At 36.3% G+C, this 27,772-nt stretch overlaps 1 long non-coding RNA gene across 1 annotated transcript; it reads left to right on the forward strand.

Moving 5' to 3' along the window:
* The first annotated feature begins 7,235 nt into the window (after positions 1–7,235).
* LOC118151473 (uncharacterized) lies at positions 7,236–27,049 on the forward strand. The gene is made up of 5 exons (XR_004739809.3): positions 7,236–7,410; positions 9,058–9,157; positions 12,371–12,488; positions 12,614–12,688; positions 23,860–27,049. It is a non-coding gene; the product is annotated as an uncharacterized LOC118151473 (long non-coding RNA).
* The last annotated feature ends 723 nt before the right edge of the window (positions 27,050–27,772 follow it).

Raw genomic sequence — 27,772 nt, forward strand, 5'->3', positions numbered from 1 at the left:
TAAACTTCTAATACTATTCCTACGTTAGCTCTTTTGGTTAATATTATTGCTAACTACAGTTGCTCATGCTATCAACCTTTTTTTTTTTTAACTTTCAGAGTCTTTTCTTTTCCTCCAATCCCACATCCTATTAGTTATGAAGTTTCTTTACTTTCAGATTTTGTCTTTTTCTCTATTTGAAGGATTCCTCTACTGCAGAATATTGTAAAACTCATTTATCCAACCTCAATGTCTCTCCCCTCAAATTTATCTTTTTCAGTACCATCAAGGTTATTTTTTCAATACTCAGAAGGATTACATATGTAGCACCTTTTCTTAAAACAAACAGATGAGTATACAAGTAAACACCCTTGTAGCTCCTCTCTGTGTCTAGAATAAAATAAAAGTTTCTCACATTTGCTTAGCCAGTTTTTCTGGTTTCTCTACCATATTATCTCTCTATGTTATGTTAGAAGTCACTTGCATTTTCCAAGTATTTCCAAATATACTGTGTAATTTCACACCTTCATATTCTTATCACTGCTTTAAATGACGTTCCACATCTACTATCTCCACCTGGGGAAGCCACATTTCTTTTAAAGACACCAGAAAATAAAAAAATCTTGTTTTTTACCTGAAAACTTTTCTGATCATTCCATCATCTTTGATCTCAAGATATTTTGCTTATATTCTTAAATAGTACTTGATTTTTATTAAAGTAAGTTGTACACACATCTTGATCTTATTAAGCTTTTGTGTTACTAGAGCTTAGTAGGTGCTCAAGCAATTTTTGCCAAACTAAGTTATTGAAATTAAATCAGGAAGATTCTTATTTATAGAGAATATATTACAGAATTGTTTAAGTATAACAAGTAGGTGAGTAAATGATGAAGCTTATGCTTAGACTAAGGAAAAACTCAGATGATAGCTTGTATTCACAAGACATAAGGTCTATTTCTGTATTCCTATTGATGTCAGTGAAACTTAGACTTTAGATTTGTCTCAGATAATTTTGACAAGTATTTATTTTTAGAGGTTAGAGTTTATTGTGATTCTATTATTAATAAAATAAAATTAATAACTCTTGTCCTCTGTATTCCAAAGGCTCTTGTTAGGGTTCTTGTTAGAGATTTAATTTCTGCAGGAAAAAAAAAGAAGTTTCTATGTGTGCTTTGTTAAAATAGCCTTCATCTAAAATAGCTCATATTTACAGGCACAACTTTGCGTATAATTCTGGGGGAAAAAACAAACAACTAGCCAATCAAACATATAAAAACAATAACAACAACAATGACTAAGAAATACCCCCTGCCCAATTGCCCTTTCCTGAATCACACAAATATCAGATGGAAAAGAATTCAGATGTTCCCTAAATTTCTTAGATAAAGTTATATCCTTCTACAGTATGTAACTCCCAATTGTGTATACTGGATTTTTTGATGAAATAGCAGGGTCAAACCTTTTGCCATATTTAAAAGACTGACGCAATTCTCTTCAGCAGGTTTTGACCACAATGTAAAATCTCCCTACAGTTTGGCAATTGACATTCTCTAGCACAGAAGAAGCCATTACCATCTGTCATGTGACTGCTCTGAGGATAATGAGAATGCCTTGGACATGTGGGTTGGAAAGAAATGATTTTATTCCAAGTAAAATAAATCTAAATAATACAAATGCAGTGGGAGTGTTGCTAAATATTTCTGGAGACTCTTGACGCGCCTTGGAAAAAAATGAATCATTTTAGTAATCATTTTTGCTTCTTTTTCTCCTAACTCTGACAATTTAAAAATATCATAAAGGCAGAACCTGTGTTTTAAACTCTGCCTGTACTTCCAGGAGGGTGTCCGTAGGGCTTTGCCTGCAGGGAGGTCACCAGGAGTTAATGCAAATCAGGCCAGTAGCCTCAGGTTTCCTCCAGGACCCTTGCAGCACAGTCAGAGTTTAGAACAGCCACTATGTAGAAAAAGGAACACTACCAATGTATTGAAACAAAACAAAACAAAGTTGTTTATTCTCCTTTTTAACAGGAGAGCAAGACTTTTTTTCAGGTCTTAAACCCTCTGATTCTGCCCAGCAGAGGTGAAGACTGCACAAGCAGGCTGTGTTTGCTCAGGGCCCCCTCTCGGGTAGCTGCAGTGGGTGGTGTTCAAGGGAGGACAGTCTCAACCCCGCAGTTCTGCCTTTTGTCAGACCTTTCAATGTCATCGTAACATCCATTCTGTTTAATAATCTTTTGTCCAATAGTCATAAGTTAAGCATAAATATGTGTCTGACTGCAATGAATTAGTTTCCTAACAGGTGAAGGAATCCTTGCCAAGATTCTGCAGAGATCTGGTCAATGTAGATAATGTGGTACATTAGCGCACAGGCTGGCGGTTCATTGTTCTATGAATAGATATAGATTTAGCATTTATGAGAGCCTTTGAATAGGAGGAAACAGAGCAAAGAGTAGCAGACAGTCCTTCCTGGGTTTGATTTTAGTTAGCACTTTCACATCAGGTCAATGAATCTCCTGTTAGTACTAAGAAAATGTGTACTCAAATATCAATAGGTAATATGCCTTTCTTTGCAAGTGAGTTATTGCCTAAAACATTATTAATCCTATATATAAATAACTTCAAAATAATTGAAAACCTATTTTCACCCTTTCTGTTAATTTAGGTTTTTCCTCAGTGGAGAAGAAAATGTTTGCTTTGTATTTCCCCTAGTAAAGTTAAATAACCTGATTGAAAATGGGCATGAAGAAGGGGGATAGGGAGAGATTTGTTCAAAGATACAAAATTACAGCTAGATAGAAGGAATAAGTTCTAGTATCCTACGGCACTGTAGGATGACTACAGTTAACAATAACATAAAACTTCATATAGCTAGAAGGAAGATATTAAATATTCCTAACACAAAGAAATGATACATGTTTCAGATGATGAATATGCACTACATATGAAAACATCACTATATAGTCCATAAATATGTACAATTGTTATATGTCAATTACAAATAAAATTTTAAAACATAAAGAAATACACTAAATTGAGACTTGTGTTCTGGTCTAGTGTAGCCACCAGCTTCCTCTATTTTGGACAAGTCACTTGATCTGGCTAATTTATTGTTTCATCCTCTGTAGTTGAAGAGCTGAAGTCCAATGATTAGAGCTTCGGACTTGAAGAGTTGAGGTCCCATGATTCCTTTCAGCTCTTAGAATTTTACCAAAAAAAAAAAAATCAAGACAATGATGGTATCTTTTTTCATCTCATTATGTAAGGTGTTCAGACCTGCTTAAATAATACTGTGGCTTATACTTATTAGAAATTCTTTTATGATACTTGCTTTTAGTTAGTTTTAAAAATTATTTTTATTAAGACTCACATGTGTTTTCTTGTTTGAATTTAATAGCTGATTTGAATTGTCCCTGTCTCCTAAATGACTGTTCACTTTCCTTTTTTTTCTGGGTCTTCTTTTCAAGGCCAAAGGTTGAATATCGGTGACACAAATGTCTGAATAGCTCCTAGAGTACTTAGGGGCAGTGCACTCTACAGCTACTTGAAATGCTTAGTTCTTCCTTTTGCACATTCTGTTCTACTGTTTCCTCTTTTTTGTTTTCATCTCTCTTTCTCTGCACTCTGATGCTTAAAGCCTTCCTGATTTCCAGAGGTGTAAGAGCACTGCTGAGCAGCAAAGTCAGTATTCCAGAGCAGGCTGCTGTCTCCTCCAAAGATAATATACGGGAAGTGCTAGACGCAGTGCTCAGCCCAGCACTTTTCACAGAACTGGCAGTCAACAAATGGAGCTCCTTTTCCCCAAGGGTAGACATTTCCTATTCTGTTGCTTTAAATCTTCTTCACTTATTGTGGCTTTTTCTAGGTTTATAAAAAGATTATAGGTTTTGTCTGGACTAAAGAGTGGAATGGGTGGATGAATCAGACATACCCAGGATCTCTAGTTCTTACATGTCTCTGTTACCTTGTCCTGTCCCAGAGCAGCTGAAGTGGCCAGTTCTGCATGGGCTCCAGAATATTTCATAAACACAATCTGACCACACCCACCTCCTGCTCTGGAGCTTCCTTGCTGATACTGAGATATAAGACCCCAAAGGAGCTTCTGGGCATTTATGCAAGTACAATCCACAAGTCCAGATGCAGGGAGAAGAGGAACAGAGGACTGGGAGCTAGAAATTTCCACTCTGAAGAACAAATCTACGACCAATGGAGGCTAGATCAAGTGGACAAATGTTTCCCCTTTTCTAGACTTAAAGAGATTTTCCACTTTGGTAGTGAAGATTTGGGATCTTTTTCACTTGATAAAGTGAGTTGCATTTGATACAAGCTCTGTAGAACATCCAGTTATTAATTCTTTTGTTCTTCTCTGCCTCATCCCTCTCTCTCTCTCACTGGTGTTTGCCTGGGTTCGCAAAATAAAATATTCATACTGAAGTTTTTGTTTTAGGCTATGCTTCCTGGGGAAATCAGACTAAGATATTTGTCAATTTAGATGGCATTCATGAACACATAGGATCATTTATGATCTGGTGAGTTGCAACATTATGAAATACCCTTTGTGCTATGCGACATTTAAGATAGTGGGAGATTATGGAGGTCAGATGTATTAACTAGTTATCTGTTCCTGCTCTAGGCCCACCATAATTTTCTTAAATTTAATGGTCTGTGGTATGGTATAAATACATTAAGATAGAAAAAGCAGCACACATAAGTTCATAAGGATTTTCTCTCCTCAATTTTGTAGATAAGAAAGAGTATTTCCCAAATGTGAAGGGCAAAAATATTGCTGAAACCAAATATGTTTTTTATGCTTATTTTTAAAGATATGCTCACTTTAAAATGTTTCTTGCTTTTTCTACAAAGATAGGTAGAAAGATTTTGGAAATGTTGCTTATAAAAAAAGTTTCTAAGTTAATACTGGTTAAAAAAAATCCAATATTTGTCTATACAACAGTTTGGATTTCACATATGCCATCCTTATCTAAACAGATGTTTAGAGAAAACAATAGATAGTCATGTATTCAACAAATATTTGTTGTGTGTCTGTTCTGTGCTATGAACTGCTTTATGTGCTGAAAATTTAGCAGTAAACAGGATAAGCCAGGTCCTTGCTTTCATGAAGCTTATGTTCTAGAAGAAGGAAATAGACAAAAGAGCACACAGATAAATGAACAAGATAATTTTTAAAGGTGACAGTACTGCAAAGACAATGAAAGAGAGTGATATGTAAGGACTGAGGGAATCTATTTTAGATTAGGTAGTTAGGAGAGATCACTGTGGAGGTGATTTGAGCACTGAATAACTCCTAGAAGCTGGCTGTGCAAAGCCTGGGGTAGAGAATTCCAAATGTTGAGCAAAGGCCCAACAAGGGGAATGAGTTGGTACATACCTGGAGAAGGAAGCTGGTATGGCTCGAGGGTAGTACTAGGAGCTCCTATGATATGAAATGAGATCAGAGAGGTTAGAAATGGCCAGAATCTCATTTTACGTCACATGAAAGAGTTTGTGTTTTTGCAAAATGTAATGGAAATCCACTGAAAGGTCAGTAACAAAGAGCCAGTTTCATAGTACTCTCACAAAAGTTGGAATATTAAAATGAAAAATCTAGTGATTACTTTTTAAGATGTCAGGATTAAGAAGTTTGACCAAGAAAGTGATATAATCTGATGTATGTGTTGATCACACTCTGCTGGAGACATTTTCCTACTTCAAGTAAAGTGTAGAAAATTTATCTGGATATAAATCCCTTTACCCACTCTTCTTTATATTATTGTTGTTTAAATATTTCCTCCACACAAATTGAGAACCACATCAGACAATGTAATTTTTGCTCCAACTGTCTTATATAATTTAGAAAACTCAGAAGGAGATAGTTTGTTTTAGTTATCCATATTTTGGTTCTTTTCATAGCTATTTCTTCATTCTTAATGTTACAATTTCCTTCTTAATTCATTTCATTTATGTTTGAAGAACATTCTTTTAGAGTAAGTCTGTTGATGACAAATTGTCTTAGTTTTCTGTCATCTGAAGATGTCTTGATTTTATCTTCATTCCTAAAGAAAAATTGCTGGGTGTAAACTTCAGGACTTTTTGCTGGGTGTAAACTTCAGGATTGACTTTTTTTTTTAGCATTTCAGAAACATTATGTCCCTTCTTTCTAGCTTCCATAGTTTAGGATGCTAAATTTACTGTCATTCAAATAATTACTCCTCTATAAGGAATGCATCATTTTTTCCACTGTTTTCAAGTTTTTTTTTTCTTTCTTTTTCTTTAGTTTTTTGGGGATAGATGATGATGTATCTTGCTCTGAATTTCTTTGGGTTGATCCTCTTGTGGTTCACTTAGCTTCCTGAATATATAAGTTTATGACCTCCACCAAATTTGAAAAGTCTTAGCCATTATTTCATCAAATACTTTTTCAGCTACACACTTTGTCCACTCCTCAGTGGTATGCAAGTTAGACCTTTTGTTACTGTCCCTCAGCTTCCTGATATTTTTTTATTTCTCTTCAGTCTACTTTCTCTCTGTTTTTTGGATTCAGTAATTTCTATTATTCCATCCTTAAAGTTACTGATTGTTTTCTCTGTATATTTATCTCACTGCTGAATCAACCAATGAGTTTTAAAATTTTGATTACTATATTTTTTAGTTTTAAACTGCTCACTTTTCTTTGTATTTTCTATTTATTTGCTGAGATTTTTCTATGTTTTTCATTTGTTTTACTTTTTATGCAATAATTAATTGAAGCATTTTTGTGATGGTTGCTTTAAAAATCAACTATCATAATTACAGCATTTGTATCATCTTAGCATTGCCATCAGTTGATTGTCTTTTCTCATCCTAGTTGAGATTTCCTTTGTTTTAGGTTTAGTGAGTGATTTACAATTGTATCCTGGACATTTCAGCATTACGTTTGTGAGGTTCCTAATGTTACTGACTCTTCTTTAATTCACAGGAAATCACCGTGCTCAGGTGTAACGTGCAGGTTCAATTGGGAGTGGGTAGTTAGCTCCCTGCTTGAGATCTGCTGTCCCCACTCTGGTGAAAATAAAGTATTACTTCTCCTCACCTTGCTCTGCCTCATTGTGGATGGTGGGGATGAAAACTTTGCCGCTTTCTGGTCTCTACCGACACTTCCCTTGTGAAAGCAGAGCTTGCATTGCCTCATTGCTTCCTGCTGAGGGTGAAAGTTCTGCTCCCTGTTGAGTCCTGCTGACGCTGGCAGGAATGGGGAGAAGTGAGGTGCCCACTAATCCTGCTAGTTTCACCACATTGCTGCTGGTTGGAGTGGGAGTTTAGCTCCCCACTGAGCCTGCTAATATCAGAGAAGTGATTTCTGTTTTCAAAAGATCACTCTGGTTCTTTGTTGAATATGGATTGTCTTGGGACAAGCAATAATGCAAGAAAATACAGAGAGAGGCAGCTGTCAGTCAAGGTGAGAGACTGGTTTCCATGTAGATCCACTTTAAACTTCTAGGAAACTAAATGCAATAATTGTATTGTTTCAAATAAGGCTCATGTCGTGATGCCTTTTATGACAGAGGGCATATTTATTTGTATTTAGATGGAGATAATTATTTGGTTTGAAGTTTATGTAGTATACAGTTATTTTCCATGCAAGAATTAAAGCGTGTCCATTGTTTTTCTGGGAACAGACAGAAGTAGGTGAATTAACATGTTCTGGGCTCATTCATGGTTACATCAGATTTCACTTACATAAAATTTACCAGAAGTAAATAAAAATATTATAAAAGACAATAGAATGACAGTTAAAAGTTTGGGTTTTGGAATCCGGCAGACCTGGATATAAGTCCCAGCTTCCTGATTTATAAATATGTGACTTCAGAATATATATTTAACCTCTTTAAATCTCACATTCTGCACCTGTTAAATGGGTTTGAAAATACTCATTTATCATAGAGTGTTGTGAAGGTTAAGATATATAGCAAAAATTTGTATTGTTGTATTTCACTCTTGGAAGGCACTATAGAATAAATTTTTTTCTTCTGAGGACATTTTTTATGTCTCATGATTTAAATAATTTCCTCAAAGGCAAGAAAGATTATCCAAATCTCTAGTGCATTTGGGTAAGAAGTCACACAGTTCATATATGTGTATATAAACAAATAGAAGGCACCTGATGATTTTATATTGCACTGTTGAAACTTGCAGAATTTTTGGAGAAATTAAATGCATGAATTTTTTTTTTTACCAACTTCAGTGGTATTGATGTTCAATGAATGGTGAATAGAATTAACGGCAAACTTAACCACTTAGGCTAAGCTGGTCTGGGTTACACAAGAATCCAGGAGTTACTGTCTACTACTAGAATAATTCTAATTAGGCCTATGATTTCTAAAAGCCACAAAACCTTTCTGTGTCTCTGTCTCTGAGACTGCAGTGAGGGCAGTTATTAGTTTTCTGTTCACCACGCTTGACCAGAAAGCCAATGTCATGGGTTCATTTGTGTGCTGATCTTCTGCTTGCCCGTTGATAAATGGAGTTTAAAGAGGGTAAATTTGATTCTCTTTCTCTTACTTGACTAAAACTAACAAATATTTAATAAATTCATACTATAAGCAAGGCACTTTTTATTTATTTTTATTGCATTTTAGGTTTGGGGGTACATGTGAAGAACATGCAAGATAGTTGCATAGGTACACATGTGGCAGTGTGATTTGCTATCTTCTCCCCTTCACCTATATCTGGCATTTCTCCCCATGCCACTTTAAAAGCATCCTTTAGGATAGTGAGTTATTATATAACAGTCCCTGAGATAGACCCTTTGACAATCTCTTCAACATCTATTCCCTGCCTCTTAATATTGTCCAGATGTTCATCTTCCTCCAGGTAGCCATGTGCTCAGGAAAGGCTGGTTCTGCCCTTTTTTTGGTCAAGAAGAGGTTTTCAATTTGTCTAACCAATTTTATGCCCCCCTTTCTTTGCCAGTGATGGCTTAGACATCAGTCTGTGAGACAATTTTAGTTACTAAGTAGTCTGGTGCTAGATTCCTGGAAAGGGTTTATTTATTCTTAAAAGAAGGAACTAAAAGTGAATGTCCTCCCCCTTCTTCTGGACATAGTCCTGTTCAGATGTGACACTCACAACTGTTGCAACCATCCTGTAGACGTGGGAGGAGAAGGTCCAAGGACAGCCCAGAGTCTTCCAATGGTGGAGCAGAGGTGAGCTACTCTCTGAACTAACCCAACATCACAGTTAGGTTTCTTGTATTTTTTGAGTACATCTTCTTATTGTGTAAGCCAACTGAGTCAAGATTTCCTCTGACTTCTAGCTAGAGGTAAACTGAGAAAATCTCCACATTCAAAATGCACTAATAAACTACAGATGGAATGCAAGCAAGGTGAAAACATAATTCCTTAGTGTACTATATGAAAAGTACCATGAGGGGAAATTGAACTCAAGAAATACTTCAGGGTTTTCTGCTAAAATGATATCTGTTGCCTCTGTCTAAATTCAGAGTATTTTTTCCCCGATCCTTCATTGTACCCTATTTACCCTTTACCTATACCATTTACATTATCACCTATGGTATAGTGGCATATGATTGTTTTAATTTTCTAGCATATAATCTTGAAGGCCTATATTTTTGCTGATTATACAAGTGTGTACTATTATGCAAGAGGAATTGAGGAAGCATTTTGTTGAATGAATGAATAAATAGATAAATATTATACAGGATTATAGAACTTCAGAATGAGGTGAGGCCAGACTTATCCAGGTGAAGAGATCTTATTCTACTTTATAAATACAGTTGAGTTGAATGGGAAAGGCATTGCAGAAGTATTTGAAACGTACCTTGAAAGATTTGTGAGGTTTGAATAAGGAAAAAGAAGATCCTGGGTAGGGTGTTCTGGGGGAAAATAAAGTGACAAAAGGAATATCTAAAGCAAAGTTATAAAATTGTCTAGTTTTTACCAGGGGTAGAGGTAAAACTGGAAAAGTAGTTCAGAGTCAAACTGGAAAGATTTCAAATGCCAGAATAAAGAGCTGGTCATTTACCCTCTAAGAGTTATAGAAGAACTGAAAATGGAAACAGAAGTATTAAGTTATACAAAAGTGATGTTTTATAGAAATATTAATCTAAAATTCCTCCTTGCCTACCCTTTGCCATATGAATCCAAGGACCTCTTTATAAATTGTCTTTATGACTGGGTACCTTCTAGTTGCACATATCAAGCCATACCATGAAGGGGCACATTTTCTGAATATATACTGTTGCTGATGAACATATGTGATCATTGAATACAATAGAACAGAATTCAAGTAAACATATTCTCTATGACCCTTCTCCTCCACTTTGCTTATTTTTTTCCTTCTTCAGATCTCTACTCATTCCAGGCCACTCTTTACTGTTCTTACTGAATGAGTGAAGGTATGACCCTCTGCAGTGTAAATACAGCTAGCGTTGCCATCAGACACTTGTAGTTCAACATTGGGCATGGAGATATTTAACATTAATGGAGCGCTAATGGAAGAAAGAGAAGAAATTTCAGAAAACTAACAAGAGTGGCAATATCATAGAAGATATGGGCAGTGAGAATTTTTAACATTGCTACTAAGTTTAATATGGAATTTTGGGAAGAAATCAGGACTGTGTGGAGAGCGTATCAAATGTGGACTTTTGCATAGTGTAGGTCTTGTGGCATTGTGATATTAAAGCATGTTAAGTGATGGCTGGTAGGCTAAGAAATGTATTCTGGTTACAAGCCCAAGAATACCTAGGCATAGTCCCAAGAGAAGTTTGTAATCAAATGCAGCTTGCAGAGAGAGTTTCAAATCTTACATGATTTTCATAATGAATGTTTTGGATTATCACAATATGTTTTCCTATGCTCATTTTCATCTAGATGGTGGGGGGATTTCAAGAATCCATGCCTTATACTTTTTATTTCGGTTCCTTAAGGTACTCAGAATTTCCTTGCCAGAAGGATCCATGTAAAAATTAGAATCCATCTTGAAATTCAACTAAAGACTGCATCCCTAAGTTGTTTCAAAAAATTGAGAGCTGAACATATTGTAATCCTCAGAGCTGTCCCTAGACAGACAATATTGCAGAAGTTTTTGCCCATGTGTCTTTGTTTTGCAAATGAATATGCAACATTACATTAGAGCAACAAAAAAATTAATCTTGGAATCAAAGAACCTAACAAATGTTGAATTGAAAAACAAGTTAGTTAACCTTAGAAAAAAAGAAAAGAAACATTTAGTAATTTATTAATGCTTCAAATTTTATAGTGATTTTTCCATAGACAGTCAGGAAAAGGGGAAGGAAATAGAGACTGTGTATAGAATTAAATGCTGTTTTAAATGAATATCTACTGTTGTTCCTGTAAATACCACATAATAAAGCTAAATTATTCAGATATTACTTAGAAATGTATTCTTATGAAAAGCACCAGGCACATAGCCAATCTCATTTCAAAACAAGAAGGCAAAAATTAAAATAAAATTGTACCATTTACAGAAACCATGGCTTAGAACACCTCTCATGACCAGAATTGTTAGAATTCTAGTATAAAAACTGGTGGAATTATTCTTTACACTCCCATGGAAATATTACTATGAAAATACCTTCCTTTTTCATGTGGTATTGTGGATAATCTGGAAAATTTTAATTTTTTTAATGAATCTATTCTTTTTCTCTTTAACATAAAACAGCACCTAGTCTTCTTCTTAATCATCAAAAATACATTGTATACCCTTGGTTTAAAGGCTAAAAATACACAACTTTGAATTTTCTATGAAGTTTAAGACTAATGGTGTTTGAAGAGATTTAAAAATCAAAGTAAAACTTTTCTACTTTATAATGTACTTTAAAATGTTCTCACTAACTGTTTCTATTTGGATGGCATTATTGAGAAAGAGGTCTATTAATAAATAGTTCTTTCTGAGAAATATCAAAATGGAAGGTGGTTGATAAATTACTAGCTTTGCCTTCATAGTCTTGGAAAAGAAATTATTTGTATTCTGCCTTGTGACCTGCTGGCTGTAGGTAGAAATGGTTGGACTAAGAAATTACCTTTATCATTTTCTATACACCATAAATGAGGTCAAGTGGCTTTAAGGTTTGTCTCTTGCCCCCTTCTCTTTATTGCCTTTCCACTAATCTAATTTCTCTCATTGCTAGCCTCTTTTAGTTATATTACTTCTGGTTATGACATTTTAGACAATGAAGAGTGCTCCTGAAATTTATTCTCTTGTATAATAGATGTTTTCTCTATAATTCATTCAACTTTCTAAAGTGATTTGACCATAACCCATTACAAATGAGAAAACTGGCACACAGAGAGGTTCAGTGTTGTAGTCTTATATCTTTAGTGACTGAGATATAACCATAATTTAGTTCTCTCATTTTTTTTTCTTGTTTGAGACAGGGAGTATTGCTCTATTCCTGAGGCTGGAGTTCAGTGGTGCAATCTCGACTCCGCAGCATTTATCTCCCAGGCTCAAGTGATCCTTCTATTTCAGTCTCTCTGGTAGCTGGGATTATAGGTATGTGGCACCTTGGTCAGCTAATTTTTAAAAATTTTTGTTGAGATGGGGTCTCACTATATTTCCCAAGCTAATTCTCTCACTTTTTTTTTTTAACATGGCTCTTTTTCCACGGTGCTGCTCAGCCTTCAATCAAATGAAATAATGGATTTTGCTGGAAACACAGTTCTTGTGAGAGGATGTCTTACATTCAGCTCTATGTAAGATGACCAGCATGACCAGCTTGTTCACTCTTCGCTCTTTTCTTTTCTTTCCCACTACTCTGTGAGGCAAAACAGCATTTACTATGGCACTGATGACATATCCTGAAGATTGAGTTTGAGACTATTTTTCCAAGGCCTGAAAAAAACCTACCATTGTAGAAATCCTTTCAACTTTTAACATAATTTTATTCTGAGTAATCAAATTCTGAGTTAATCTGAGTAATCAAATTCTGAGTTAAAGTTGGTAGAGAATTTTAAAGAGCAGAGAGCTGGCAGGTTATATTGTTTTAAATACAGTATTTATATATCTGATATACACATAGATAGGCTAAAGAATTGCCTGTCTACAAATCATGTACATTATTATTGCTTATTATAGATTTAATGCAAATGTGTTTAGTAACATTTTTTAAAATATTTATCTAAATTTGGAATATTAAACAGCTTTAGAATATTTTCATTTTCATCTATTCTATTGGTTGTTATGGAAATACATCTAAGTTAAGATGAACAAACATAAGATATGTTATTTAATTCTCATTATAAACATTACTTCAAAGTTTAAAATTTCTCATGTAACACCTATTAGATTTTTGGGATTTCCTGAGGTGTACTTGTAAGTCTATTCATATCTACTGGGCTTATGACTCAAAGAGAAGTCAAATAAGGAATAAGCTCCAAAAATAAGTATGTGTTAGTGGAGGATAACACATACCATCCTAACTTTGTTTCTTCTGCATAATATGCTAACTTTTCAGTATTTTTTCATAATTTTTTTAAATTTTCATAACCTAATTCTTTTTAGTTTTGACTCATATATACATACATGGTTCTTTGTATGTGTGAGAATGTTATTAATTCTATAGCTCTTAAATTTAAATGTTTTTCTTTTAAAAAATAAAGTTCATCCTCAATTTTTATTTATTAGGTGTATCTGGTAATTTTATTTTCATAACTTTTACTTAAAATTTTTTATTAAACTAATTTTAATTTTCAGGAATTTAAGCTTTATTATATTTGAGAGCTTACTCTTATATAAAGAGTAGAAGATCATCTGAAACCAATTATCTATAGTGCTTATAGGACCAATCCTTCATTCTGCTGCTTATATTTCTTTCTTAGCTGGCTAAAATGCTAGAGATCTCTGGTGAATTGCCTTTATGAATAAAAATGTGGCTTGATCTTTCTATCTATTTATTACCTATATATCTTATGAAGAACCATAAATACTGGATATTAATTGAGGCATCAAAAATAGTCTATTTCCATTGAGGTTTTTATCTTTCTATCTTTAATCTAAATTCACACAAAATATTTTGGAGAAAGTACAAATTTCACTTGAAAATAGCATACTGTGGGCCAAAATTTTCTACTTTCGTTATCTGACAAACTATTTGGGGGCTAGAAAACTGATTTCTCTTTAAGTTCTTTATCTATATATCTTTCAATGCAAAATTGAATTTCCTGCATAGTCTACCTATCTTAGTGTATCATAATTCTCAGCAGCTGGCCTTTTCCATTAGCAGGTAATTACTTTGTCCCCTTGTCACAGTCCTTGTTCAGAGTGGAATTAACTTTTGCTCCAAATAGGACATCTATGATTATGGATTGAGAGAGTTTAGATGTTGGAATAGCAGTAGAGTTTACTTTTCATTTCAAAAATGAAATAAAAAGTTTTATCAAATCTTATAGTAGATTATAATTTTCTTTAAGTATTAAAAAACTTATTTTTATTGACCTATTAATTTTTTTCAACTGAATTTTCAAATTTATCAGAGTAGCTATTTATATTATATACTTGTTACTGTTTGCTTTTTTTCTTTATATATAAAATGGAATTTAAATATCAGAAGCCGTATGTTTTCCATCTTAAAATGCAATTAGGAACTGAGAAACATAAAGGATATGATTATTTTGTAAATATTGGTAGATGACCAAATATTACAATGTTAATTCCTGACATGAAATACAGGAACTATAACAAAATAATCAGAAAAATAGAAGAACAGATGAGAAAGAAGAAAAATTTTTTAAGAAAGAATAAAAGAAACATTGTAACCATGAAACAAGAACTGGGTACTACAAAAATGGACATAAAGCCAAAAAAAAAAAGTAGCTGGAAATTTAAAATTGAATGAGATAAAAAATATGTGAAGAGAGAATTGGAAGAAGTTGAGAAAATCTTTCAGAAAGTAGAGCAAAAATGTCAACAACCTTGAAAACAGGAGAGAAAAATGAGAAATTTATGGGACCAGTGTAGTAGGTCTAATATCTAAAAAATAGAAATTCTATTAAAATTGGAAAAATGAGAAGTAAAACTTTAATTATTTTCTTGGAACAAACCCATCTTTTTTCAGATTGAAATGATTCCTGAGGTTTTATATAAATGTTGGATTTAGTGCACACCAAGACATAGCATCACAAAATTTCATAACCAAGGATTCAAAGGGAAAAAATAGCATATATAATTTCAGAGAGAAGAAAGAAACAAAGCAGATCTACAAAAAGTGATCAGAATAACCCTGGACTTTTCAAGGTAACATTGAAAGCTAAAAGTCAATGAAGAATTATCTTCAAATTTTCTAAAGAAAAAGAATGTCCTATTAAGTCTACGTAGCCAAGTGTCAGTTGTGGGACACTTAAGAGTATTTTCAACCATTCACATTCTCAAATAACGCATTTCTTTACCTAATAAGATATTGAAGAATGTGTTCCACCAATCAAAGGAATTAAACAAGAATAATGAACACATAAGACTTGGGGAGCAGGAGATCCAGCACGGAAAAGCAATCAAGGGAAGACCCCAAACTAAGAGATGTGCACTACTTGTATAAGGAAATCAGCTCTGAAGGATAAATCTAAAGGTTCCTGGGAAAAATCTTCTTTAAGCAGATGAAATTCATAGAATGCCTGACACATCTAAAGAGGAGATTTAGTAATTGATAAAGTGTTTGGAGCTGAATTAGTGGTAAGTGTAAAAAGAACCAAGCAAATGAATAAAATAAGGTATATGCAATACCTAGGGAAAGCCACAGAAATATGCAATAACTAGAGAACACTATGGGAAGGGAAAACGGATTGTATTCATCTGTACTCACACTGCTGAAAAGAATACTACCTGAGACTGGGTATATAAAGGAAAGAGGTTTATTTGACTCACAGCCCTGCAGGCTTAACATGAACCATGGCTAGGAGGCCTCAGGAAACTTAGAATCATGGCGGAAGGGGAGAAGGAAGTAGGCACCTTCCTCAAGGCCGCAAGAGAAAGTATATGTGAGAATGAGGAAGTGCCACACTTTAAAACCATCAGCTCTCATGAGATCCCACTCACTATCATGAGAACAGCATGGGGAAAACTGCCACAATGATCCAATCACCACCCACAGGTTTCCTTCATCCACTTGTGGGGATTATGGGGATTACAATTGGAGATGATGTTTGGGTGGGGACACAGAGCCAAACCATATCACTGATTATAGTCTATTACACAGCTCAGCTTAAAGAAAAAATTTAATGTTGTGATAATATATACTCCAAAAATTAATCTAAAGAAGTTACAGTGTAACTTCAATGGAATTAAGTGGAATTGTTCTAAATATTTGGGGGTGGGGGGGTGAGAGGAGAGAATGCTAAATGCTTGTGATCTGCAGTGGAAGTATGTAAACAATACTTAAAACTGGGAACTCAGACTCAACAAGAAGCAAAAAGATTATGTTCTTTAGAAATATGGTAAGTTATGCCAAAATAATCAGGCAAAAAGCATAAATAAAAGAATATGATTAGAGACATGGTGATATATACCAATATAAGTGGCTAAAAGAGATAAAAATTGTTGCTACAAAGAGGGGAAAATTTGAAAGTAGAGGTGGAAATTCACTAATTTTCAAATAACATTTCTGGGCTGGGTGTAGTGGCTCACCCCTGTACTCCCAGCACTTTGGGAGGTGAGGCAGATGGATCACCTAAGTTCAGGAGTTTGAGACCAGCCTGGCCAACAATGTGAAACCCCCTCTTTACTAAATACAAAAAATAAGCCCAGAGTGGTGGCACATGCCTGTAATCTCAAGCTACTTGGGAGGCTGAGGTAGGAGAATTGCTTGAACCCAGGAAGCAGAGGTTGCAGCAAGCTGAGATTGCACCATTGCACTCCAGCCTGGGCAACAAGAGCAAAACTTCATCGCAAAAACAAAAAATCATGCTATTTGGCACTTTTAAACTCTTTTGAATTAAATATTTTATAAAATTAAAACTAAGAAAAAAATAGAAACACGGAAACTAATCAAGACAAAAATCCCAATGACCAAACCACATAAAATGTAATATTTTTAATGGTCTTGAACTTCTGTCCTTTTGAGAACCTTCCAACTTGGCCTCCCCAAGTGCTGAGGTTACAGGCATGAGCCATCAAGCTCAGCCTGGAAGATATTTTTAAAGCTCATGGTTAAACCTAAGAAAGGTAAGTGCATACACATGGATTTCTCAGCCACTTGAAAAATTTGACATAGTGCTTATCTGTGTTATTAAAAGGCTTTGTTTTGAAGTCAACCTGGGCATATTTGAGTGTGGATAACAGGTATTTTATTTATTTATTTTTTCTTATTTACTACCAATAGGTACTACAAAATAAACGTGTGTTCTTGTAAGCCACCTTGAATTTTTTTCGGGAACAAATTGAGGTGTAAATGACCAGTACTGATATAAGACCTATTAATATTTCAAAACTTGCAAATATAAAACAAATGGAGGAGAATGAGATGTCTGGTACCAACAACTATAATACGGATTTAGGAAATGAAAACATCATTATTAGATTCAATAGCATGTGATCTAAAATTATTTAATTAACACTTCAAATGACCATCATGTAGTAACTTTTGTGTTTTGAGTTGTATCAACCACAAAATATAGCATGTTCTTTTTTATGAAGGCAATAGAATTTGTATATGAGATAATTTATTTCATTTAATAATTACAAAATACAAGACTAAAACCAAAACTGTAGAATAAATTAAAAGGACAGCAGTAGGCATGCTCTGTGTAGTTTGTAAAGAAAGTGAATATTTTTGGGAGAGCTGTATTTGAGATGGGACTTAAGGAGGGGAGAGATTTCTGGATGAAGAAGAGGCAAAGGAATTTACACATGAAGTAGGAAACATGGGTGAAACTCATCAAATTGGAGTAAAAGGCACATGTGGGCAAGTCATGGAAAATGATACAGTTGGGAAAAATGATAAGGGTGGGACCGGATTATTAAGGACTGCAGGTTTTACTATACTAGATACCAGAAGTTATTTTAGGTTCTGTAAGTGCACAATTAGCAAGATTTTTAAGAAGAATATAAGGAAAACAGAGGAGAGAGTCTGGCGGCAGTAAGATCAGGTATGACTGTGTGTGTGAATTGATGCAAGTCTTCATTACAGTGAAACTGCAGGGATGAGTGTGATCAAACATCAAGAATTTGTAATACCATTTACATTTTATATTTATAAAACTGAGTCAGAAAGAAAGGATTTTAACTAACTAAAATGGGCAACTTCAGATGGAGTTTGGTGAAAGGTGTTTGTACAGAAATTATAACTCAGTTAATATCAACATGTTTAGAAGATTGCTTCTCACCCTCTGTTTCTCTGAAGTGTTAAAGAATCTGATTGATCACTTTTTAAAAACATATTAAATGGAAATGACTGTACAGATAGAGGCTGGGAAGCTATACTAGGTTTTCTGCGTGAAGAGAAAGAGGCACAAAAAATGAAGTTGAGGAACTGCCCTACCTATCCAGAAAAGTCATATCCAGACTCAGGCAAATGGTTACTGAAACTATAGTCATTGTAGCATTTAACTCTAGGTGTGCAGATAATAACATTGGGTTGTATATCTGTTTAGCTGAAATAGATGTAGCCAATTTTTCCATACAATTAAATGTAACTGAGTGCTTTGTATGCATATAGTTGATTCCCCTTGCTTTTTGTTGTTTAAAAATGTTAAGATTGTGAGATCCTTGTGATAAACCAGACCCAGAGGTTGATTAGGTAGAGAATAACTTGATCACGTTACTGCAATTGAAGTTGGTAGCAGGCGTGTGGCCACAATTCTATTTAAGATTTAAAATATTTATATTGCAACCAAGAAACCTAAACCCTGCTCATGTCATGCTACTGTACCGGAAGAAGAAAGAGGTAGAGTGAAGGTGCTGTCGAGTTACGGGGAGGGTGAAGAAACAGAGAAAGGCCCCTCTTCACCCAGCCTCTGGGGTATCTTGTAAACTGCAAGGATAGGGAGCTTTTTTTGTCTTGGAGGTACACAATTTTAACTTACAACATTGTGTTTCTTTTTATTTGGGCAGTTTGTCTAAATTTGGTTTATTCAGTATAGCCCCAGACTATTTTGTCTCTTTGAACTAGATGAAATAATTATAGCTTTTCCCCCTTGAACAATAACAAATCAAGCAAACCTGAAAGACTTGTGTTTTTCTATTTATTCCTTTTGTGTATTTCTAAAAAGTATGAAACCAACTGCTGCTTTCTTCTTGTGGCATCAAATATTCATAAGATTCATATCAAAAGAGTTACTGAAGTTTGACTTGTCTTCCACTTCACACTCTATTTTGATGAGAAATATTTTTGAAGACCATTAATCAGGGATACATGTTGCTGTGTAGTGAGTATGGAAACATGCAACACCGTTTATTGTGGCCCATGACGGAATGGAGCTTGCCTCCTTTTACACGTATGCAGTGCACGCCCTACTGAGGAACTGCTTCTCAGCTGGGAATTTTAGTATCCCTAATTCTGACTTGCCTTTTAGTACCAGGTCTGAGCAAACTGCCTTGAGGAAGATTGACTCCATGTCTGCCTGTATAGTCATGGAGAAACTCACTTTTCACAGCTATCAGCATCCATCCAGATGAGTCAGAATAAGAACTGGAGCTATCACTGGGAAATGAGCACAGTGGGTAGACCTGAGATAACCTCTCTGAGATCCTGTAAGTGAATACTTCCTGAGGTCCTGGAATTTTGCATATATTAATTTATTCAATAATTTATAGTCAAGGACTATTCATCAAGCACCCACTATATACCTCATGATACAGCAGTGACCAAGACAAGCTTCATCTTTAGGGAAGAAGATAAAGTGTGGGTGCTGATTTATTGGAATGCTGGTTCTAATATTTCCTTTATTGATATGGCAGGCAGTTAGAAATAGGATATGCTGTATCTACTACATATTCATAGAAAAAACAATCCTGGAAGTAAGTACCCAAAATGTTAACAGAAGTTATTTAAAATAATGGGATTATAGGTGATGTTTATTTTCTCCATTATTTCCTTCCAACTTTCTAAATTTTCTATAATATATATTATTTTTATATTCAGAATATTGAAAGCTCCAGTTACTGTTATCCCTTACAGTACGGAATCCAAATGTTTGAGCAAAAGTTTCCAGTAGGGCTCACAGGCCAAAGTGAGTTTAGTCTAGGACTCAGATTTTTCCCCAGAGTTCATCTTGGCAGGGCAAGGATGGAGGCATGGTCTCCATGTAAATCATGAATTAATGTCAAGCAGAAAGAGTAGTGGGAGAGGACTGGGAAGGCAGGGCAATTCACAGCCTGAGTCAGGGCTGGGTCAGGGCTCAGGAAACTGTCAACTCAAACTGTCATCCTGAGCTTTCCCAAGCCCATTGCCCCTGATTGGCAATTCTGAAATCCAAGAGCTCTGAAACCGAAAAGATCTTTCTTTTCACTCAATCAACAGTAAAATCTAATCTGACTTCTATTCATTTGGTGGTAAAATTTCACCTTAAATTACATGAAGGTGTTTATAGGCCACTTAATAACATAATTGTGTTTAATTTTTAGATGCTGCCTCAGACATGTTGGAGTTGTTAGATAACATATATTTTGTGTTCCATATGACCTTTCTAAAACCCACAAATACCTGATTCTGAAACACAAATGACTCTAGGGTTTTAGAGAAGTTATTGTAAATGTATCTGTCTATATGACGTTTCTCTGTAGATACATTGAAGTCACTTCTTTTTTTTATTGAGAAGGAGTCTTGCTCTGTCGCCAGGCTGGAGTGCAGTGGCGTGATTTTGGCTCACTGCAACCTCAGCCTCCCAGGTTCAAGCAATTCTCCTGCCTCGGCCTCCCAAGTAGCTGAGACTACAGGCGCATGCCACCACACCCAGCTAATTTTTGTATTTTTTAGTAGAAACGGGGTTTCACCATGTTGGCCAGGATGGTCTCGATCTTTTGACCTCGTGATCCGCCCACCTCGGCCTCCCAAAGTGCTGGGATTACAGGCATGAGCCACCACGCCTGGCCTGAAGTCACTTCTAACTCAAGTTTCCCAAAGCAGAACTCACCTTGCCCATCAAACATGCTTTTTTAGATGCTCTATCTCTGTTCATTTCATGGCTATACTCCCAGATACAGAAACTTAAAATGAATATCTTGGTGACCCGTGACTGTTTGTACTTAGAATTATTTACAGCTGTTAGTCTTCCAATAGGACATACTATCCCCAAACTTTTATTACACCAATCTCTCATTTTCATTTCTTACAGATTGATCATCCTAAAATGTGGTTGCCAAACCTTTAGTAGCATCCAGCTTTCTACCAAATTAATAAAGCACCTCACCCTGGAATTAAGGACCTTACCACATGCTCCCAACCTTACTTCTCTAAAACCCTCCAGAGGATTATTATTTTTTTTCCTAGAGAATTTTATTTTAGACTCCTTCCCGAAACATATTTAGATTTTCATATTTTAGTGACTGCTTATACCATCTCTGTCTCCTGGAGTAAACTTTAATTACACCAATTAACATCTTATATTTTCCAAGTGAAAATGGCACCTTTTCTATGAAGTCTTCTATGGTCAGCCTCAAATGACAATCCTTTGAACTCATACCATATATTAGCTACCTATCCCATGTGAAAAGTGAAAAGTATATCTCCAGCCTTGTAATGTCTATATTCGTGTATTGGCAGATATCCGCTTAACCCAACAGTAGAGCATATAGTTGGCCTTTGATAATGTGAATTTCTTTTTACTTAAAGATGTAATATTGTTAATGTCTGGTGTCTCCATATTGCCTATAGTGCGTGTAGTACATGTGCAGTAAATATCTGTCAAACACTGGGTTGAAACTACTACAGTGCAAAAAGTGGACACCTATTCCAAGATCCAAAATATTCTTGTAAAATGGATATGATATTCTGCATTAACCTATGAAAGCCCCCTAATCACAACATGTAAGTACAATCCTTTGCCTAGAGATGTTATTTTGGTCAAGAAGTCTGGAGCTTTCATGAGCTCCAAGAGGGCTTTCTGAAAGAATATTCTGTAAAGCCCCTGCAAAAGTTATCTTAGCAAAATTTCCCACACCAATTAAATGTGCAAAAATGGCTTACATGGAGATTAACCTCTGGGTTTAAGGGTAAGTTGACTTCCTCCTTTTATTTAAAATAAGTTACTTCCCACTGGATTGGAAAGCCAAATAAGGTCAAAATTTAATTCACTAGAGGCTGTGTGTTAAGAAAAATATGTAGCAATAGCATTTATTCTCTAAAGACAAATTTAATCCAATGATAGACAATCACTTAAAAATTAAGACGGGCATTTGGAAGATAAATACAGGGCAGGAATAAACTCTCAAGCATAGAGAATGAATAATGATAATTTTATGTCAGATGTTTATCCTTTTTACTATTTACATCTTATTCATGATTGTATTGAAAAATTATTGTTAAAAAATATTTTTTATCCAGCAGGTCTTCAGTGATGAGGAAAACAAGATATTTTCCAGAAATTATTTTTGTAGTTAGCAATCAGTTGGAAGCTTTTCATTGTGTTCCATATATAGAGAAAATGACTTCTCTAGAGGAATCTGATTCTACAGTCACAGTTCAGAATAGTGAAGTCTTCAGGCATTCTGTACTAGGCTGTTGAGTTATGCCTCGAATCCTTTGGGAGATGCCAACAAAATGTCTAGGTTTAAAGTTTTTCTGTTCTACCTTCCATGAATCTATTGAAAATACTCTCACTTATTATGCAGTAGAATTGAGCAGTTTTAATAATGTCTCTTCTTTTTTGAAATTTTATCTTCCCTTGGATTTCTGATCATTCCGTTCTTCTAGGTCTTCAACCTTGTAAGATTGCTCTTCGACAGTGCTCTTTCTTCTTCTCACAAAAATGAAATCTCTTCAGTGATTCTTAAATGTGTGTCCTTGCCTTAACTCTCTTTCCTAAGAAGTCACATGAATGGTAAATGGTGAAACTGGGATTTGAACCCAGGCTCGTGGACACTAAAGTCCAAGTTCTCAATCATTTCTTTGCCTAACACTAATCTTGTAGGTTATGTTTCACTATCGTCATTTCTGGCATTTACTGAATGCCATTTTTTGGTGACACTGTGTGCCAGGCACTGGGTTCAGACAGTTTACATATGCCATGCTAATCTTCATTAGGGGCCTTCAGTATTGTTCCAGTTTCCCAGGTGAAATTTTAGGCTGTGGGTGTGGTCCATCAGAATTTAAGGACTTGTCATTTGCATTTTCAATAAGATCTCAAAGGCAGGCACAATTCTGGAGCACAGTTACATGCTGCTTTAAAACATTAACACTTAAACTCAAATGTGTACATCAATAGGGTAGGTAGCATAAATAAGCAAATCAGGCGTTAAGGCAATAGGGACCAGTGAGGATTGTGGAAAATTGAGAGTTTATCCCCGACCTGAAGTCATTCAGGTTCAATTTGTAATGACCCTGTGCAAGTGAGCATGTAAGTACACCAGCCCACATGTGTATGTACATGCACACACACACACACACACATACACAAACACATAAGCATGCACACTCAGAAGGGCAGTTTGCAGTCTCTTCAACTATCACTTCCCCTTTTCTTTCACAAGCAAAAGTTATTAGGTAGAATAGTTAGATCAACAAGTAAGGACTTCCATTTTGGGGATGAATGTGAAGTAATCGGTTTACATGTGTTCATATTTTAGACTCTCAAGAACAGTCTGATAAATGTCTGATGATCACTTTTCAGGAGCATCTGCTTCAGTTGAATTGTTTCATTTAGGCAGTAATGAAAAAACAAGCTTTAGTACTTTCTCAAACAAGAAAACATAGATCATGAATTTCTTTCTTCTTTTATAGATGATCATAGTACTTGAGAGCACAGCAGTTGTCTCTCCACCTGAGGACTGACCCGAGGCTCCGCTTTGAGAGTGCAGTGCGGTGCCCACTGTGGCATGGACAGTCGGCAGGCCAGGCAGAGCCCCCGTCAGCACTGCAGAATGCCATGGGTGACTCCTTTGCTGCTTGGTTTTTCAGCACGGGCAGATGGGACCTCATTGTTCCAAAGTTTCGGTTTGGAAAATTCAGACATTAAGGATTAATCTACATTTTAAAGTAGTCGTCTTTGAAGGAAATTATGCTATAAATGAGAAACCTGTGTGGAGTTCTGGGTTCTTTATGTTAGCTTTGGCAGGGCCAGGAGACTGTTTTGATGATAGAGCCAGCATTGGAAACCTGTATTTTATCTCGCAGGAAAACGAAGCAAATTTAAAACATTCTGCATTTGCCTTTTGACACCCCATAACCAAAAGATGAACTTTAATTTCTGGGAGGCCTCCCAGTGATTAATGCCTTTACGTTTATGGCGTGAGAAGAATGAGCCGTATGTTACAGTTGGTCTTCTGTCCGTTTCTGAAGAGAGCCTGTGCCAGGATTTTGATGTGCACTCGCGTTCTGGCACCAGGCTGCACACTTCTCACCCAGCACAGAGCCAGCTCACAGATCCTGTTCGGCACAGCGACTCCAGACATGCAGCATGAATTTGAAGGAGGCCTCCTCAAATGTGGCAGGCACAGTCTCCCTCTTCCTATTTGGAGCCGTCTGTGGGGCTAGGACCTCTCTCAGCTGCCTGTAAAGCAGCCCTGGGAGAGCTGCTTTTGCTAGCTACTTACTGCAACAGTCCCAAGGAAGGTGGGGCGTGGCCCTCTACTGCTATTTCACAATTGTTTTCTATTTCCTACCTTTACTGATAAAAGAAAATTGTGACTTTTCTCTTTTCACATAAGCTTTAGAAATCACATGCTCTACTCTTGAGGGGACAGTATTGGAGTGAAGACCTTTGGGGCCTTCTTTAATTCCTGCATCTCCTGCGGGGGACGAATGACATTCACTAAGCCATGTGTGGTAACTGTTAATGCTGTCTACCAAAGATTTTTGGTTCTCCCCCACTTTATGGCTCATGTTCGAATGGTAATTCCTCTTCTGTGTGTAGCCATGGAACTTGCTTTGTTCAATAAATATAGATCAAAAGTGGCACGTGTTGCTTAGGACTGTAAGTGTCAAGAGCTGGTGAATAAGTTACTACTCTTACCTCTTGCTGCTGTTGTGATTGAAGAAGCCCCAGGTTGAGATGAGGCATCTGTCAGCCTGGGTCCCTGAGAAAGTCTGAAGAACAGAGCATCCCTGCTCACTAGTGTCAGACGCATGCCAGGAGCAAAAAATACGTGTTTTCTTCTTTTGGTTATTCACTGCAACTTGGGGATTGTTTGCTACTGCATCATAAGTAGAGCCACTACACTGCAGCTCAAACAGTACAGAGCCAGGCCCATCTCTTTCTGGTTTCACTCTTTCTTTTTTAGGTATCAGTAACATAGGTGAGTTTCTTCCATCTGGAAAAGAGACAAAGAAAGTTGGTTTTAGCAGGTCCACCATCGTCCAACTTTTCTCCCTGTGACAGGAGAGAAAGACCAAAGTCTAAATCAAATAGGGAGATAGGCAAACATGCTATGTTCTCTAATTAGATTAACCCTGAACACATTTACTATGTTTTGATCCCCCTTGGTTCGTATTCATCACTTCTCACTTTGGTTAGGACTACACAGGTAGGAAAAGTGCTGACGACTGTTTTCCAAAACCTCCAGCGCATTGTATACCACACCACTTAGTCCTCTATGTAGGCAACAGGTGTAGTATAGCATGCTATTTGTGTTGTTTCTTCAAAGTCCTGAAATGATGACAGCCTAGTGGCTTATAGGAGCAGTAGACAGAATTCAAAGATGGGTCCTACATTTTCAACCCCAGGTGTGTATATTCTGTATAATTCCCTTCCCTTTGGTGTATGAATGAAAATATCATTTGTGGGCCGGGAGCAGTGGCTCATGCCTATAATCCCAGCAATTTGGGAGACCGAGGCCAGTAGATCACTTGAGGTCAGGAGTTTAAGACCAGCCTGGCCAACCTGACTAATCCCTCTCTCTACTAAAAATACAAAAATTAGCGAGGTGTTGTGGTGCATGCCTGTAATCCCAGCTATTTGGAAGGCTGAGGCAGAAGAATTGCTTGAACCTGGGAGGTGGAAGTTGCAATGAGCCAAGATCATGCCCGGGAGATTCCATCTTAAAAAACAAAAAAGAGGAAAAAAAATATCATTTGTGCACAAATGAAATATTACTCCCATAGTTAGGCCACAGTATATAGCAAAGATAAAAAGATTTTGCCAATGTAATTATGGCCACTAATCAGTTGAGTTTGAGTTACCCAAAAGGGGGATTATCCTGGTTGAACCTAAGTTAGTCAGGTAAGCTAGCTTGCTTTCTTTCCTTTGTTTTCTTTCTTTCTTTCTTTCTTTCTTTCTTTCTTTCTTTCTTTCTTTCTTTCTTTCTTTCTTTCTTTCCTTCCTTTTCTTTCTGTTGAATAATAAATTTATTATTGTTTGAATCTACTAAATTGTGGTAATTTGTTATTCAGCAACAGAAAATGAATACAAAAGCAACATGACTAGACAGGTATGGCTTTCTTTTTTTAATATCTGAAACTAAGAGTGTTGTCTTCTCATGTGGCCAAGACAGAACTGGTGGTGAGGACCTCTGTGTCCCAAACTTCTCTCCTTGAGCAATTCAGAAGGGTGATGGAGACAGAGCACGGTCTCTGTGACTATAGACAACCTTGTCCTTCAGCCCAGTGCTGGCTGTGAGAGGAAATGGAGAGCTCCCTGAAGACTGTTGAGTTTCAGTGGTAACTAAATGTGACAGAAACTCAAGTCTCCAATATTACTTAGATCTTTTTTCTTCAGGATGACAAGTCTGAGTTCCAGCACCAGCATAAAGATGCTATATTTGCTATCAACTGCAGGAATCCATTGAATGACTTCCTTAGGTGGAGTAAGAACACTGATTGTTTTAAAATTGATCACCAAGAAGCCTCTGGGAGAGAGTGATACTGTTCTGCTTGATGAAATGTAAACTCAATTACATTAAATATTAAATAATATGCTTATTAGTTCCAAACAGAATGTATTTGTGGAGCCTGATAATAAAAGCCTTTTCATCAATTTATGTTCATTCACTTTAGTCTTTTTTCTGACAATGGATTGCAGTTGTGTTTCAGTCATTTCTACCCTTCCTTCTCATCTGCATTTTTGCTCTGGGGACAAGAAGAAAGATTGCTTCACCCCTCTTTCACTGCACTCTCCTGCGCCTTTTGGGACAAGGATGAATCTCAAAGAGTCTGAGTCATAAATGGGGAGTCATGGCTGCAATAATTCCTCATGCCTGACACTCTGTCATAAAGGCAGAAGAAATGTGTTCAGCTGGGAGAATGAGAGAATTTGTGGGGTGAATTCAGAAGCCACTGCCCTTGAACTTTTTGTACAGTATCCAGGAAAGTCTTGGAGTGGTTAATGTTGATGGTGGTAAAGAAGTGAACAGGGGTAGCTCAAGTCCTCTGAGTCTTTAGAAGACAACATCAGTGCAGGGTAAACAGGGGCAACATTAGTGTTGTCTTCTGAGCACTCAGGAGACATGAGTTATCCCCGTTCACCTCTTAAAAAGTAAAACGAGCTGGGCACGATGGCTCATGCCTGTAATCCCAGCACTTTTGGAGGCCGAGGTGGGTGAATCATGAGCTCAGGAGATTGAGGCCATCCTGACTAACCTGGCGAAACCCCGTCTCTACTAAAATACAAAAAAATTAACCAGGCATGATGGCATGTGCCTATAGTCCCAGCTACTTTGGAGGCTGAGGCAGGAGAATAGCTTAAATCCAGGAGGCAGAG

Source organism: Callithrix jacchus, chromosome 2, assembly GCF_049354715.1.
Source record: "Callithrix jacchus isolate 240 chromosome 2, calJac240_pri, whole genome shotgun sequence".
NCBI lineage: Eukaryota > Metazoa > Chordata > Mammalia > Primates > Cebidae > Callithrix > Callithrix jacchus.